This window comes from Phyllostomus discolor, chromosome 1 (genome assembly GCF_004126475.2).
Source record: "Phyllostomus discolor isolate MPI-MPIP mPhyDis1 chromosome 1, mPhyDis1.pri.v3, whole genome shotgun sequence".
In the NCBI taxonomy this organism is placed as follows: Eukaryota; Metazoa; Chordata; class Mammalia; order Chiroptera; family Phyllostomidae; genus Phyllostomus; species Phyllostomus discolor.
The window spans coordinates 11733766-11748899 of NC_040903.2; the positions used below are offsets into that span (position 1 = coordinate 11733766).

The 15134-nt window shown below is 40.2% G+C and overlaps 1 protein-coding gene and 1 long non-coding RNA gene across 4 annotated transcripts in view; both read right to left on the minus strand.

Moving 5' to 3' along the window:
- The window catches only part of KCNIP4 (potassium voltage-gated channel interacting protein 4), a 927129-nt gene that overhangs the window by 658345 nt on the left and 253650 nt on the right, over positions 1–15134 (minus strand). The gene's annotated exons all lie outside the window — the stretch shown is intronic.
- On the minus strand, positions 744–15106 carry LOC118499143. Its single transcript, XR_004901662.1, has 2 exons — positions 15063–15106; positions 744–2374 (listed from the first exon to the last, which is right to left on the minus strand). It is a non-coding gene; the product is annotated as an uncharacterized LOC118499143 (long non-coding RNA).

Here is a 15134-nt window from a genome sequence, read left to right on the forward strand (position 1 = left end):
AGCTGCAGGCTCTCCCCCAGACTAAATGAGTACAATGCAGTACATGAGGGAAGTCAGTTTTAGAATTGAGTCCTTATTGGTCATTTCTACACCCTCTGCCATGGGCCAGGGCCCAAGGCTTGCCGGGTGTAATCAATATGTTCGGTCACAAAGCATTCTATTTTTAATGCTCCCTTCTAAAATGCTTATTTTATTGACTTTAAAAACCCATACAAATTGGTTTTCGCATGAAAACCAAGATACCCACTTCCCCACCAAAAAAGCAACAACTTTGTTTTGTGTGTAAATGAAGATACTTACCTACCCTCCCACCACCACACTGCTGAGCCATGAAGCTCCTTTAGATTACAAATCATTTTGACTACAAACCCCTTTTTAGTTGCAAGTTATGGTGGGTCAGACTCTTAGGGCAACTTTCAACTTTGGGGGGGAAAGGGGTTTCCTGTCTCAACACTGCAGATACAAGGATAGTCAAGGTATGTGAGACAAAGATGGGTGAAGGATGTTTGCTTAAGGAGAGAAATAAATCTGAAGAATGTATTAACACATTGTATGCAGGAGAAGTATTTATACGTTTTACGTTGACTGGTAGTAGAGCGCGCGATAAAAACTACCCGCAAACCATGTGTTAAGTCCACTAGAGGTCTTAGCTGAGAGAGGACAGTATAATAGTTTGCCAGGGCTGCCATAACAAAGTACCGCAAAGGGAGTGACTTAAGCAAAAGAAACGTAATTGCTCACAGTTCTGGAGGCTAGAAATTCAAGACCAAGGTGTCAGTGGGTTCAGTGTCTAAGGGCCATGAGGAAAACGCTGGTTCTGGGCCTATCTCTCTTTGGCTTGTGAGAGGCCCTTGTGTCCCACCGACTTCACGTGGACCTCTCTCTGTACATGTCTGTGCCCACATCTCCTCTTCTTATAAGGATACAAGAGATATTGGAGGAGGGCCCACCCTAATAACCTAACTTGAACTTAATGACCTCTGTAAAGATCCTATCTCGAAAGACAGCCACATTCTAGAGGATTGAGGGTTAGGATTTTAACATAAAAGTTTTGGAGAGGGATACAATTTACCCTATGACATAGAGGGGGAAATAACCATGTGACAGTTTTATCTCCATAGACGGCATAAAAATATGAATAGGAATATAGAGTCATTTATATAAATGAACAATCAAGGAATTAACAGGGTCCTGTTATAACATATTCACATTACTGATAAAGACAAGTATATAGCTTCTCATATCAACTCTCTATATCTTCATCTAGCTTAAGCTTTTTTTTCCCCTTTTATATAAAGAGGTACTTTATTTACTCTGTAACCCAAAGAACAGCTATATAGATGCACCATATCTTTTTCATGGGAAATAATATTCTTCAATGTCACTTGGCTTTTGTTGGGCCTGTTTATGCCCAGAGGTACAGTTCGGAACAGGGGGCTATCAACAGTGGAAGAATCGGATGCCTCTAAACATTTTATTTACGATAAAGATGAGGATTGCTGTTTGCTTTAAATTTAAAATAAATTTAGAGAGATGGCCTGTTCTACCTTTTCTCAATGCTTTAACCTTTCCTTGGTCATAAGACAGTCTTCGGAAGAGCCAAGGACTCATGCGACTGGTGACATTATTGCCTTTCTAGTAGCAACTCTTCAGGCCTGTCAACTCAGAGTCAGAAATGAACAGGCCACTTTCTATTTATTTTATGAGCAAGAAAAAATTATATATATATATATTTTTAAACAGCATGTTTTTCTGCTTTATTTTGTTTTAGGCTGAAATTGGTTGTCAGGATTGAGCTTAGTTAAAATATATGTGCACTGAACAAATGATATTTTGCAACTAGGTTGCATTCCATAGTATATCCTAAAAGTGAAAACAGAACAACGCGTTTTGAACATAAGACTTGCATGTAGATAATCACACAATGATTTGGTCTGAACCCCCCCCCAGTTACTAAAACAGAATCGAAAATCTGGAGGCTGACTTTTTGGGTTGTCTGGGGTGGATGCTTAAATGAAGAGGTAGGATGCATCCAGTGGAAACTACTAGTCTGTACTGGCATATTTTAGATTGGCATCTAGTACAGTATGGTTCTTTAATGAAAAGTTTAGTATTATGTTTGACAAATCAATTATTCGTCATATAGATGGGGCAGCAAAGAGACGTGCGACATCAAGGCGGATTAGCTCTGCAAAGTCTTCGATAACACTGTGTCTTATGAAAGCTAATGGTTTCAAGCAGAGTGGCTTCAGAGAGAGAATATTCACAATATAAATCATTAATAAATGATAAGTGTAAATCATAAGATGCACTATATACAGAGTGTTATGCAAAACAGAGGAGGTAGATCTTTCTTGGTGGTATCAGAAAAGCCCTTCCCCTAGTGGAGGTGATATTGTTCTAGTTTAGTTGGTGGAAAGCAAAGAACAAATAAATAAATTGTTTAAATATATTTAGTGGGAAAAATGATCCATTTTAGTATTCCTAAGCCATTTTTCTCAACTTAATTGTGAGGTTCTGCCGGCTCAGGCACAACTCCACCAGGCTGTAAAAGGCCTAATCAATAGTTCTTCCTCAATCCAATACACCCTGTATCTGTTACGACAGAGCAGAAGTCACCCTTCCCAGTGAGTTAGCCTCCCTAGACTGGTGCCGTAGGACAGGCCTCTGCCACACTGAACAGAATGGAGGTATGCTGACTCACATGATATTGTAGACGTGGATGTGTGGCCTAGAAAGCTAGGTAATACCAGCCATTTCAGCTCTCACTTTGCTTTCTCTTGGATCACTTTCTGTGGGCGAAGCCACCCAGCATGCATGAGGATATTCAAGCAGTGCTGTAAAGAGGTCCGCATGGAGGGAAGCTCAGGCCTCCTGCCCACAGCCAGTGCTGCCTCACTGGCTGTATCAGTGATGATGTCGAGGGGCGGCCTCAGACCCTGTCAAGCCTTCAGACTCCAGGCCTGAGAATACAGCTCAGGTACTAGATTCCCAACCCACAGATGCTATGAGATAATAAATGCGTCTTTTTTTTAGGAAGTACTAAATGTCGAGATCATTTATTATATGGTAAGAGATAACTAATAGATTGGTTCTCTCTACCTCTGAAATACTCTTTTGAAATCTCTCAGTGTTGCCCAGGTACTGCCATTACGTATGATTTGGGTATATTCATAAATGTATGTGGTGGTGAGGAATATTTCATGCAGAAATTTACATTTGTATCTGGAAGAATGTTCTATGGGGAAGCAATTCATTCATTTTGCAATGAATCAAAGTAGGACTCCATCAACACTTTCGTTTCTCCTGCTGTTCAGAGAAAATTAATTCTGCCTTGAGCTGAATAGAAAAAATACAAACTAAAAAGATTATTAGAGTGTGACTTTGTATTCGTGCCGACAACAGTCTCCTTGACATAAGGGACGCAAGTATTAAGGCACAAGATATACAACCTGCCAAGATATAAAACAATGTCAGAAAAACATATTCTGGTCAAGTAAGCTCAACAGATTTTTGTAACCGACAGATGACAGATGTACTCCTAACTTTATCAGTGACTATTTCCTCCTCCCAGCTAGAGAGATAAAGGAAAAGCAAAACAAAACAGGACAATGTGAAATCGAAATGCCTTACAGGTATGTACTATTCAAACCCATCAAAAAAGCTAACAAGTCAGGAACCACTCTTAGGTTACCCAGGAATATTTTCTAGGAAACCAGTCAGTTATTGACAAGCAAACTCCCTGGTGCAGTTGGTCTTAAAGGGACCTAACACACGTGACACACTCTGAGGCTTCCCCACATTTCTCAGGAGTTCATCTGCTCCAAGATAAAGCACACCTGTATATTTCCTGGAAACAGAGGGTTAGGCTGTCTCTTTTTGAGTGTGGCCCCCTCCATGGGATGGACTTCTCTGGTTAAAAACTAGTTAGTTTAAAACTAGGAGGTTAAGAGTAATATAGGTAGAAAAAAGGAAGGAAGGAAGGAAGGAAGGAAGGAAGGAAGGAAGGAAGGAAGGGAGGGAGGGAGGGAGGGAAGGAGGGAGGGAGGGAGGAAAGGGAAAATATTTTGGAAATTTAAGTTATAGAAAAGGAAAACAAAATAAAAAAGAAAAGAGAAAAATACTACTGATAGAGTAAAAGGAAGCAAAAATAATAACCTTAAAGATAGACGTCTTAGAAGCAGAGGGGATACTTCCTAATGTATTCTATGAGGCTAGCATTACTAATAGCAAAACCAGATAATGTCATTATGAGAAAAGAAAATCATGAACATAGATGCAAAAATCCTCAACAAAATATAAGCAAATCAAATCTAACAGTGGATAAGAGGAATTCACACCAAGATCAAGTGGAATTTATCTGAAGTATACAAGGCTGGTTCAGCATTAGAAAATCAATGTAATTCATCATGTCAACAGACTAAAAAAAGAGAGAGAGAAACTACATGATCATATCAATAAATGCAAATAAACATTTGATGAAATCTAATGCCCATTTATGATATAAACTCTAAGTAAATTAGCCATAGAGGTGAACTTGAACCTGACAAATGCTTTCTGCAAAAAGCTGACAGCTAACATCATAGGGAAAGTGAGAAACTCAAAACTTCCCCTCTAAGATCAGGTACCTGGTAAGGATGTACCTTCTCACCACTCATTTTTAACACCACATTGGCAAACTTACCTAATAAAGTAAAACAAAGGAAGGAAATAAAATGTTCACAGATTGGGAATGAAGAAATAAAACTGCCTTTGTTCACAGCTGACATGATCTCTATGTAGAAAACCCTAACGAATCAACAAAAGAGCTGGAACTAATGAGTGATTATAGCAAGTTTTTACAATACGAGATTAACCATCACTTTTCTATATGTGAGCTGTGAACAAGTAGAATTTAAAATACATTTTAAAATATCATTTATATTTAGCAACCTCAAAATGAAATACTTAGTTATAAATCTAACAAAATATGTACAAAATCTACATAAATAAAACTACAAAATTCCAGTAAATGAAATCAAAGAAAAACTAAATAAATGGAGAGATATTCCATTTTCATGGATAGAAAGACTCAATATTGTCAAGATATTAGTTCTTCCCTATTTATTCTATAAATTCAATGCAGTCCCAATCACAATCCCAGTAAGTTACTGTGTGGGCACTGTCAAAATGAGTCTAGAGGCTATGTAACAAGGTAGAAGGCCCAGAATAGCCAACACAATGTTGAAGGAGGAGAACCAGTTGGGGGATGGACAGTACCCAACTTCAAGACTTACTATAAAGCTCTATTAATCAAGACAGGGCTGCAGTGGCAAAAGAATAGACAACTAGACCAATGGAACAGAATGTAGAGCTCAAAAGTAGACCCCCATAAATAGAGCCAACTGATTATTGAGAAAGAAACAAAAATTAATACAATGAAGCAAAGACAGTCTCTTGAAAATAGTGCTGGAACAAAAGTACTTCCACATGCAAAAAAAAAAGTCTAGACAAAGACACCCCAAACGTCATGAAAATCAACTAAAACAAATTACAGATTTCTGTGTAAATTGCAAAACTATACAAGTCCTAGAAGGCAACGTAGGGGAAAACCTAGGTGACCTTGGGTACGGTGATGATGTAGATACAGCCTTAGGCACAGTCCAGGAAAGAAATCATTGATAAACAGGATTTCACTCAAGTTAAAAATTTCCACTCTTTGAAAGACAACATCAAGAGGATAAAAAGACAAATCTCTGGCAGAGAAAATATTTGCAGAGGGCATCTGATAAAGGACTGTTATTCAAATTATACAAAGAACTCTCAAACTAAACAGTAAGCAAACAGCCTCATCACAGAGTGGGCCAAGTACCTTAACAAATACCTCACTTAAAAAGATATACACATGGCAAATAAGCCCATAAAAAGATGCTCCATATCATATGGCATCAGGGAAATGCAAATTAAAACAATAGTGAGATGCTCTCACTCCTATTTACACACCTATTAAATGGACAAAATCTGTAACACTGGCGATACCAAGTACTGGTGAAGATGGGGAGTGACAGGAACTCGCATACATTACATTGCTGGTGGGAATGCAAAGTTGGATAGCCATTTCGGAAGACACGTTGGTCATTTTTTAAAAAAAAAATTCTCACAAAATACTTTTTTCTGTATGATCCAGCAATCACTCTTCTTATTTTCCCAAAGGAGCAGAGAATTTACGTCCTCAAAAAGGTCTGCCCATGGATGCTTATAGGAGTTTGATTCCTGAGTGCCAAAATGGACAGTAGCCAAGATGCCCTCCTTCAGAGGGTGAATGCATAAATAAACTCTGAAACATCTAGACAATGGAATATCATTCACTACTAAAAGGGAACGAGCTATCAAGACGTGGAAAGACATGAAGGTAACTTATGTGCACATTACTCCACTAAACACATCAATCTAAAAAGTCCACACACTGAGGATTACAGTAATGTGACATCCTGGAAAAGGCAAAATTACAAGAGACAGTAAAAATATCAGTGGTTCCTAGGAATTGGCGGGCAGAGGGTATGAGGAGGTGGAGCACAGAGTATTTCTATGGCAGTGAAAATACTTTATATGGCACCGTAGTGGTGGATACATATCACTATACATTTGTCCAAACTAATAGAAAGTATGACGCCAAGACAAACCATAATATAAACTACAGACTTTGGATGGTTACAATGCATCAGTGTAGGCTCACCAGTGGTCACAAAGGCGCCATTCTGGAGGGGGATGTTGAGAAGAGGGTGGGCTGTGCAAGTATGGGGACAGGAAAGGTACAGGAGATCTCTGTACTGTCCCCTCGGTTTTTCTGTGAACCTAGAACCCTGGCGATGGCAGGGGGTACTGGGGGTATAATGGGGATAAAAGGTAATTGAAAAAGATGCAATAAAAATAATAAAAATGCCTCAATAAATAAATGAAAGACATATAAAACAAACCTAGATACTAAACAATGCAACAGACTATGCCATGATTGAAAACAAAGGAACAAACCGTTCGGCATAAAAATCGGGGGGGAGAGCAGATGAAGTTCATCTCCAAAATGAAAGATATGTCTGCCACTCACTCCTCGATGTGCCTGCACGTGTTAGGTGGCAGTTCCATTCTTCTAGAGGTCATGGCTCTAGAAGCATCCTTTACCCTTCAGTCTTTCACGCCCCATATCCAACAGGCCAGGAAATCTTGTTGGCTCTGTCTGTAATCCAACCACTCTTTACAGCTTCTACTGAGCCCTCTGTGACGTAAGCATTATCTTTTGCCGGGATTGTTGAAATAGTCTATGAATTGGTATTGGGGCCCTTGTCCTTGCATGTTACATCTGGATGTAAACAGAGAAACAGGTGAGAGTCTTTGAAAAAGTTGGTCAGGCCATGTCAAGGCCCTGCTTTAGCCTCCAATGACTGACTCTCTGATTTTACCAACATAAACCCATGCCGGGTCCTGGAAGGTCTCGTTACTCCAGTACTACCTCGACCGCAGCTCCTTTTCCCACTTCCTCTCACTCCCTCGGGCCATGATTGACCTCTGGCTGTTCCTCCAACAGACAGGGCATGTTCGTGTTCTAAGGCACAGGTGGCAGACACAAGGCCCGTGGGCCGAATCTGGCCCTCCGCCTTGTTTTATCCGGCCCCGCACCTTGTTTCTACCTGGCAGCAGCACTGAGCTCCTTGCCCCTAGTTAAGGAGTAGTTACAGTTACACAGCCCTAAAATTCCATTCGGCCCTTTGAAGGCTACCACAAAGCTGATGTGGCCCCCGGTGAAAATGAGTTTGCCACCCCTGTTCTAACGCTTTGACTTAGAGCTTGCTGCTCCCTGGAGTATTTTTTCCCCATGTATTTTTAGGAGGCTGACACCTTCACTGTCTTCAAATTTTGCTCAAATGTGACCTTCATCTCTGGCCTCATGATTCACAGTGGTAATCTTCACTGTCCCTTCCATCTGCCTCTAATCTGCCAGGCCAACGCTGCATTGCCATCTAAGATACTGTCCAATTGACTTTCTGTCTGTTCCTCCCTCTGCACTGTTTACTGATGTGTCTCAAACACCTACAGCACTCGGGGACAGAGGACTGCTGGTACTGCATCCGTTTCTGAGGGCTGCCGTAACAAATGACTGCAAACAGGGAGGCTTTAAAGAACAGGCACTTATTGCCACATAGATCTGAAGGCCAGATGTCCAATATGGAGATGTCAGTTGAGCCATGCCCTCTCTCTGAAAGCTCGAGGGGAGAATGTTCTCTTGCCTCTTCCAGTGTCCGGTGGGTTGCTGACCACCCCTGTTCCTTGGCCCGCAGCACCTCAGTCTCCGCCTCCCTCCTCAGGGAGCCGTTTGTGTCTCTTCACTTCTTACAGGAGCATGAGTCATCTTGGATGAAGGGTCTGCCCTATTGCAGTATCATCTTAGATCCACTCAATACTCAGTAATTCAGTTACATCTAGTTAATTGGTTAATCTAATTAATTAATGGCCTCATTTTCAAGTAAGATCACATTCTGAGGTACTAGCACTCAGGACTCCAACATACCTTTTGGCAGGGGACAAAATTCACCCATTAAAAGCACCCAGTTTTTTTTTAAATGAATCAAAGGAAGTTTGTAAATGACACAAGTACTTAGAAACATTCCCTGGCTGAGGGTGATATGGGAGGTCCCTTACTGTGTTTTAATTACATCAGAATGAATAGAGCCACTAGAAAGGCAAATGTAGCTGCCTTGATAGTTTATATGTTTTTTTATCACATCCCCTTTTTGGATTAATACAAAAAGGTTGTGTATCATTCCTTCTTTTAATATGGCTTTATGTTATAAAATTGAAATAGTGATTTTTAAATATAAAGTTCAGTTATAATACTGAATATGCTTTTATAAAGCACACACACCACGGTATACTCTCTACTATGAAAATCACAAGGAAATGGGCCTTGGTTTCAGAAAAGTTTTAAGATGGCAACCCAAGCAAGTTTAAACCATACACTGATGAGGAAAAACACCAATGTGTTATTATAAATTTGACAATTACTGCTGTAGTTTTCACTGGTAGAAACACACTTCCCTTTAATTTCCCTAATGGGCTATAGCTTTATTTCTAAATCACATGTCACCATAATTTCCTTTTGGAATTTTAAATAGTAAGTCATTCTTGCATCACAAATAAACAAATTATAGCATAATTATGCTTCTCCAAAACTCATAATCATTTTCCTGCTTTTCACTTTAGTGTCTCCTATTCCTCCTTAATTTAATATTTATATTTAAGACAGGCACCAGTTTTCAGTAAGAAGAACAGCTTCTGAGAAGTTGGGAATGTGATTAGAGACTGTCACATTCCACCTGCATCATCTGTACGTAGAAGTTCAGAGACCGACTTGCTCCTCTTCCTCCCCCTGGGCTACTCTGACCCCCTCCAGGCAGGGAGAAGAGCTCCCACCTCTACTTCTCTTCCTGTTTTAAACCTTTTTGACATTAACAAAGCCAGGTTGGGGGGCGGGGTTCCTTCAGGCTTCTGTGAGTTTGAATTACCTGACAGCTAACAGGAAGATGCTTGCTTTATTTCAACAATGAAAAGTTTTACAGAAATCAAAATACTGATGAGAGAAGGGACGTCAGACAGGACCACTTGGCCAGAATTCCCAAACTGTGATGGATTAGGTGCCACTTGCAGTACACCTAGGAAGTAGTTAGGAAGCTTTTAGGTAGCGATTCACTATTCCAAAGTTAATTTTAATAAGAATGCATTTGTTTTACAAGCATAATAATTCAGTTTTCTGAGGTAAGCAAAATACAGTGAGCCTGGAGTGCTCCTAGTTTGGGTGGGGATTTCACAAATTTAGTATAGGTGTGTTAGAAGTAGCTTTTTCAGCCAGTGACTTCGTATATGCTACTGTTTAAGAGAATACTACATTAAAAAGAGAAAAGATAATTAACTTAATGTCTATTGGAAGAAAGCAAACATTAAACAAGCACTACTTAGATTTTTCATATATATGTAGATGGTACCAGCAATTACTAAAGTTTAGGAAACTGATTTAGCAGACTGGAGAAAGAGGTAAAGTAACTCTCAAAAGTTAACTCTCTGGTTGGATAGCCAATTGCTCTTTCTTCTTGGTTCTTCCTTTCTCACTCTTGTCTACCTCTCCTATCCCTCTCTCTCTATATATGTATTTATGGATTTTCTATATTATTTCCATTTGTTTGCATGTTTGTTTCCTCTAATAAACTGTGAACTACTTGATGACTCCAGTCATGACCCCTCTTCATTTATTCATGTGTAACCACAAATTGATGTGCTTGCCCAGCACATGGTAGAGACTCAATAGATGTTTGTTGAATGACTAAGTGACAGCAGAGGTGGGGCTCAGTCCTCAAGCTTCTGACCACCTTTCCTAACTGCCCTATTTCTCCCCCACCTAGTTCCAAACTACCTGTGTTCTACCATGCATCCTACATTTAGTGTTTGGATATTCATTTCCAAAGTTAGAAATTAAAATAGTAATAGTCATGCACTCTATATTTTAAAAAGACAAGAGAAAAAATTGCTAATGATTATTCAACTAAAATGTTTTAAAGTAGAAATACCTTTTTAAAAATTAGTACTTGATTGAGCAAATTTAAACACTGATTTAGAGCAAGCAGAGCAGGAAAAATGATAATCAGTATTTATTATTTACATATGCTTTAACCTTTCCCTAGTCGTTAACTTGTATTGCATACTTTATGCGATATAATCAGACAGTCCAAATGCTAATTGCAGCATTGCTTATTATTTCTGTCTGGATTTGTTCACCCTTTAAGCCCAGGAGAAGGAAAGTAACAGCCTTAGGTGACATGTGCCTGATATAAGCAAAATAAGGCCTGAGTTCCAAGGCCAGGCTCCTTCTGTTGGCTGCATTAGTAAAATACATAGATTACTGACATATCTTTCACTTATCATCTACTCGATAATCAAGCCCTCACTTAGGAACCAAGGCCTTATCTGGTATGGAGGACATGAAAATTCCGTCATAGCCACTGTCTCGAAGTTTTCCATAGTCTAATGGAGGATGCAGCTCACAATCAATCAGAGACATGGTAAGGAGTTCAGAATGATTCGTTTGGTCTTGAAGGGACTGCATAAGGGCAGGAGGTGCTACAGCAGAGAGATGACAATTCTGGGGCCAGAAGGTTAGAGTTCACACTGGAAGGTGTGTGTCACCTTGGGCTTTTCATAATATATTATAAAATGTATTCATAAAATTATAACTTGATAATTATAAAATTACAGTTCTCAGAGGCTCATTCTTGTCATCTGTCAAATGGGTACAGTGACACCTACTCCTTGAGACTGTGCGGGAGTGAAGTGAAGCGGTGCAGAGGGTGCGGCACTCAGGGTTTTACGGGAAGTGAAGGCGGAGCGTGCACAAGAGCGTTCTAGGCCAGTGCGCCACCTGCCGGGCACACCGATAACCAATTCTGGAGAAAGGAATCTGTAGTAGGAATCATCATGGGAGTTAGAAAAAAAAATACAACATCCTAAATAGGATGAGGATCATAAGGGCAGAAGTCATAGCTAAATAAAGGACAGATAAGCCAAAAATACGGTAGACTGCAGAAAAAGTTCTTGGGGCTTTTACTCTTCTTTCTAAAGCTACCCTCAAAGATGGTTATTTAAATAGAAAAACTGGTGGGAAACCCCCGGAAAATGAGTAGTAGTTACAAAGATTTGCTTGGTTAACTAGTCCTAACCAGTTACTAGTCTAAACCTATCTTGGTGTTACCGAACAAAAAAGGGGGTTTCATCTGCTTGCTGCCACAAAAACCAAACTCCTGAGGCAGTTGTCAATAAAAGAAGGAAAGAGGTTTTATTCAGATGCTGCACAATTTGGGAGAATGACAGGCTCCCTCCACCACAGCTCTTCTCTTTCACAAAACCAAGACAAAGCCCAACCATCCTCAGCAAGACCCAAACAAAAGCCAGTGCTCCGAGTTCTTGCTCCATTTTAAAGTGCCACCCTTTGGAGCCTGCAGGAGTTGCTAAATGGTCATCCATGGATCTTAGCTTGTTCCCAGTCTCTGCCCATTTCAGGCTCCCTCCTGGAGTCCACGTGCCACATGGCTGCTAGGGCTGCAAGGTTGTGTACCCTTGGATGAGACAGCGTGTGAATGTACTGGTGAATGCATCACCGGGTCGGCAAGAGAGAGAGGCTCCCTCCTGAAGGCCAAATGCCCAATGGAGAGGGCAGGCGAGTGCATCGTCCAAGTGCAGGTCCTGAGCAGTGAGCCACAAGCAAGGGGTGGGGGGAGAGAGAGAGATTCTTTGTTTTCCTGGGACTATTAGTTTTGGGCATGTGATGGACCAGGTGGTTTCCCAACACAGTGAATCAACTTCCCAAACTTTCTTGCAGTGCAAGTGTGTTCACCTCCCAACCAATCTCTTCTTTCCCTACGCTTGACTGACAGTCCTCTCTGGTCCAGCACCTCCCCCTATGCCATTTTGACTTCTATGGTGCATGTGCCTGCTTTGCTCTGGTCCCACCCCCAATCTGATACTGGAGAGCGGGGAGAAGGGCGGCTGTTTTCACACTCAGTGTAAGAACCTCCTCCTGTTGCCATCCTGGACAATGAGGGAGACTCCCTGGGCTCTAACCAGTGGTCCACCAGTATCATTAAGACATTTTCTAAATGTAAAGAAGGAATATAATTGAAGATCCTATTTCTCTTCCTCTAGTTCCTACATCTGTTGCCCATGCATTAGGCCAAGGTTTTGGGCTCAGTCATCCAGTCTGGAGGGTCTGGATTTGTGACCTTGCCCTCTTGTCTTTCAGGGCTGGCTCCTGACCGCTACCACCAATGCTTTCCACACCTCTTTGATATTCCAACATCTCTCAGCCTACTGAGGACTGTTGTTTCTTTAGGACTCTGAATAGTGGTTTCATAATAAACTTCCTACTTCTCCCTACTCGTGCATATATCCCAGTCTCTGGACAAGAAATCTTACCAAGACACACAGTATAAGACCTGGAACACGGACAACTGCCTAGAGCAGATGCAAAGTGAGCCAAGGAAAAAGCAACACAGAGAGAGTTTCAGAATTGTAGCAAACAGTAGGCATGTTCCAATGAAAGCCATTAAAATTCAACTAAGGCAAAACCCAATCCAGGCAAACAGTATATGTCCGTAGGCTTGGGGGATTGGTCTGCAACTCCTAGATAAAACTTAGTGCAACCCAGAATTCTCCAGTTGAATTTGCAGCTGCCTCTAACCCTGGAGGAAATTTTTCACATGGAAACATGACATGATGTTGCCAACCCTACTACTTTTTCTTTTTAACAGACTAATAGTCTTAAGCTGGCTTTCACCATAGACTATAATACCTAAGCTATTTTTCTTAAGATCCAATACACTTGTGCAAAAAGGCCAGAGGCTGGCCCACCAGGGGTACATCTTGCAAAGGAAATCACTGTTTGATTCACCCAAGGCCACTGTCAATGCTCAAGGATGATCTGAGGTTGGTACCAGTACTTTTCTTCTATTGGGAAAGCAGGCATAAAGATTAGTTAGAATAATATTGTAATAACGATGTATGGTGCTAGGTTCGCACCAGAAATATCGGGGCCAACACTTTGGAAAGTATATGGTTGTCTAACCCCTATGCTGTACACCTGAAACACAAAGTAATATAAAATACGAATTGCTATTGAAAATAAAATGTAAAAAATATTAGTTAGAATAATAAAGGCTGTAAACTCCCTATAAAACAGCAAAAGGTATGCATCTAAGAAGACACCTAAGGGATCCTCATATGAGTTAGGGTTGTGATTGGCCACTGGGCACCCCAAAGTTTCGGAGCGCAGGGACTCTGGCCCCTTGACTTTGAGTGCTGGCTCACTCCTTGCTCTTTGTCACTGTCTTCATTCAGGTAAAGGTTCTGCAGGCTTTATTCTTACTAAAGATGTATCTTTTGCCTGGAACCATTGGTAGCCTTCTGTCAATCACTGTCACCCAGGTAGCAACTGCCAGGTTAATTATTCACAGGTATACAAATGGTGTATAATTAAAAACTGCTTGTTACTCATCTTGTAATGACTTTAACAAAGGCACTCCATATTTTATCTCTGGGGTAAGGGAACAGCATAATTAGTTGATATTTATTAGGATTTGTTTCAAGTGCTTCTCAACATTTTGCCCATCTATCCTATACCTCCTCCTTAATTAAAAAACAATTTTATTAAATACATGTATTCTTTTTTCCTAGTAAAATCTCTGAGTCCCTGGAGTACTATAGAAAGGGGAACAAATCCCTGATTTTTAAGCTGTTAAGGAAAACTATGCACTGAATCATTATGCAGAGCTTTTCATGAACTCGAAAAATGTATTCATAGTTGCTAATTGAATATATTTATTCATATCACTGTGGCATGACTCCTGAATATAAAGGAAGATGGGATTTGCAAAACTGAATAGTGACTATTTATGAAACTGCATAACTATTTATTTTGATAATTTTTAAGATACCAAGCTTCAATAGGAAGTATCAAGTTTAAAAATACTTTGAAAATAATTTGTGCCAAGCAAAGAGTGAATATCCCCACTAGAGACTTGGTATGTTATACCTAATTTGCCAGGGTGTTCTATTTAGAAAATTCAAATCAACATTGAGGGTGACTTGTATTTTATATTTCTCTTATCCTTATTTGGAACCTAACACCTGAGAAAACATTCAAATACAACAGCCAAAAAGCTGAAAATGGAACTGCTTTTTGACCCAGCAATTCCACTGCTGGGATTATACCCTAAGAATCCTCAAACACCAATCCAAAAGAACCTATGCACCCCAATGTTCATAGCAGCACAATTCACAACAGCCATGTGCTGGAAACAACCTAGGTGCCCATCAGTAAATGAATGGACCAAAAAACTATGGTACATTTATACAATGGAATTCTATGCAGCAGAGAGAAAGAAGGAGCTCCTACCCTTTGTGACAACATGGATGGAACTGGAGAGCATTATGGTTTATGGTAAGTGAAATAAGCTAGATGATGAAAGACAAATACCATATGATCTCACCTTTAAGTGGAACCTAAGCAACAAACCAAAAAAAGCAAGCAAAATATAACCAGAGACATGGAAATAAAAAAC